Source organism: Nansenia antarctica (assembly GCF_963989245.1).
Source record: "Nansenia antarctica genome assembly, chromosome: 8".
Classification (NCBI taxonomy): domain Eukaryota; kingdom Metazoa; phylum Chordata; class Actinopteri; order Argentiniformes; family Microstomatidae; genus Nansenia; species Nansenia antarctica.
In genome coordinates, this window is record NC_137678.1 from 45,421,009 (window position 1) to 45,424,034 (window position 3,026).

Consider the following 3,026-nt stretch of genomic DNA (forward strand, 5'->3'; position numbering starts at 1 on the left):
TCAGCTCAGCTCAGCTCAGCTCAGCTCAGCTCAGCTCAGCTCAGCTCAACTCACAGTCTTGAGACCACTGCAGAGTGGAGCATGAGGAAGCAATCAACTGATCAAGGAATGGACTTCCTTGGGCCCTCAGGGCATTCCACACACCATCCAGGCACGGCTATCCCACATGATCCCTCTCTCTCCCGCCTCTCTCCCTAATCCAGCAGGGGTCCACAGGGACCTCATCAATCACGAGGCCATGCAAATGCGTGCCATTCCATGCCCAAAACTCAATCCATTCCCACAGTATGATTGTTCCAGGGTGCAATTACAATTCAGACATTCTCGAATACTTGCGGTTGTCTATGGATTCGACAGATTAGTGTGTTAAACCAGAGTGTTGAAGTTGGACAGTTGTTTTTTTGCACAGTCCTAGTGCACCTTTTTAGTATTATTTTATGTTTTTTTGAGCTCATAAGGAGTGTTGTTTCTGCCTCTTTATGTAAGAGTTTATTTAAGTTTTGTTCACCACTAATGATGATTGTAACATGAGTGGTGTCTCTGGTGTGTGTGTGTGTGTGCGTGTGTGTGTGTGTGTGTGTGTGTGTGTGTCTGTCTGTGTGTCTGTGTGTGTGCGTGTGTGCCTGTGATTGCACAATCCAATATTGTTTATCAATGGTTTTCCATTAAAAACAAACTGGAAATTGCATCGACTGTAACTATTGATATTCAATGGGCTAACAATATTGTGTCTAACTTTTGCTTTTCTCACTCCAGGGCTCAGTTCAACTTCAGAATGATCTGGTTTCTTTTTTGCTATCCAAGATCAGATCTGATTGCACTTACTACTTTGTTTTTCTTTTCTTTTTTTACTATTGATTACTACTTGAAATTCAACATAGATCTGGTCCCAAACAAGTAAATACTAGGCCCAGATTGTGAGAAGAACATCTGCAAGTTGAGCAGCAGACATCTTACCTTCATTTTAGATGTAAACCTTATTATCTCACCTAGTGAAACTGACTTGTAACTGCAGCATTTATATCTGCACTCTCATAAAGTAGGCATTCATTAGCTAGCATGGAAACACACACAACTAATGTACCTCTGATACGATAGTGAATTTGGAGCAATATGGAGAAGATTCATAAAATTAGAATCCAGAAGGAAAGTGGTGATGAAATGAATGAAATGAAATGGGAAATATGGGAATATTTCCTTACAAATTTCTGAGTACGTGGGACCCTGAGGACACACTCAGTCGACGTCTGAACAGAATAATGATGTTGCTCTTTTGGACAAAAATGTCAGCTGAGAGAATTGAAACTCCTGTGTCCCAGTTTGCTTGTATTCTAATTCTAGAGGGCAATCTCATTTTCAATTGACCGGGTGCCCCGTTTCGAATACAAATGAGGAAGCTAATTGAGGCAACTGGCCAAAGGACAAGTCTCACACCTTGAAGGTTCAATTATTGATGCAATAAAGCAGTCAAGAGACTACTTACAGGAAACAAAACAAATGCCTGAACTCATTGACCTGCATTGTGAGCGTGTGAGCAAAAAGCAACTAGCACTCTAGGAAAAAAAGACAAATTGAAACCCAGTTTGGAATAGACCAGAGAATGTGCAGTTTTCTGGTGAATGGGGGGAGAGGATTTCTGTAATTGGGAGGAATAGAGGAGGACTGGAGAGCGAATCAATTATGCTGCTGCTAGCAATCAGTATTATTCAATCATGAATAATACATGACTATGATCACCCTGATTTTGGCCTAAGGATCTTATTTGTGTTGAGACAAATGCAATTTGTGGAAGCAACCAATTGTTTTTGCCAATTTGTTCAAATGTCCACACCTCACATAAGACAGTCATAAAAGACATAAGACATGCCTAAATAAAACAAGAGAGGGCTTGAGGAGAGCAGGAAACAGCTTGAGTGCTCTTTCACACGTTGCCTCAGGGAAGACCCAGTGCCATACAATGGGCCATGAATGGTTCCTGATGAGGTTTTCACATGGTAATACACAAAGACTACGGGATAGTGACCTTTATCTTGCAAATGTTATCATCTATCAGAGATTTGACATTGTTATACTTTAGAGGAAATAACAACCAGAAATGATGAATAAAATCGAATAACATTTTGTGGTTCAAGGACATTTTAGCCAACTTTTATTCCGTTTCCCCTCCTCTTTCGTTGACACAATATCAAATACTCAATACGTCAATGGGTTGCAAAGGTTTTAGAAGTGCAATAGGCCTATTTATGGACTGTGAAATTGTATTTTATAGATAGTTTATAAACCATGATAAACTGGTTGAAATGACACAAAGAGAATGCATTTGAGTTGTTTGTGTATTTAACGCCTTACCAAATGCAATGATGTGTTTACCAACTTACAAATAATATTATGAACTATTTAAGCCTATCATCAAGTATCATTAACTCTTTCATAGTGTTCTAAATCATTGCGTGACGGTTGTAACAGATTATTCCATTCCAAGAACAGACTTTACCTTTACGTGCACCATGCAGGATTATGCTTTATTTTCCATTTATTTTCAATAAGGGTTTTGGGAATCGTTCTTCAGTTTGGACTACGTTTCCCAAGTCCCCTTTGAGTTGCTCCCTCCGCATGCCGTTGGCGAATTTGCGGAACCTAGGATGGTAGGGGAAGGTAGGGCAATACCGCTACCTGATTGGTTGGCGAAGCAGGGAAGGTAGGGCAATACCGCTACCTGATTGGTTGGCGAAGCACTCATGAAGAGTGACTCTTCACGAGTGCTTCGCCAACCAATCAGGTAGCGGTATTGCCCTGCCTTCCCCTACCATCCTAGGTTCCGCAACGCATACCGTTGGTGTGTCGCGCATCACTCCCAACAGCCAATGGAGCCGCGCGCCGTGGGGAGCCTTGGAAGTAGTGTGAGCGCTGCAACAGCCAGGCGAAAAGTACAGGCAGAAAGTTTTTACGGAGGTATGGACGAGTTTGGGTCCAACTTTAATCTTTTACATGTTTGTAGTTACAAAGGAAGACGAACGAAGAATTGG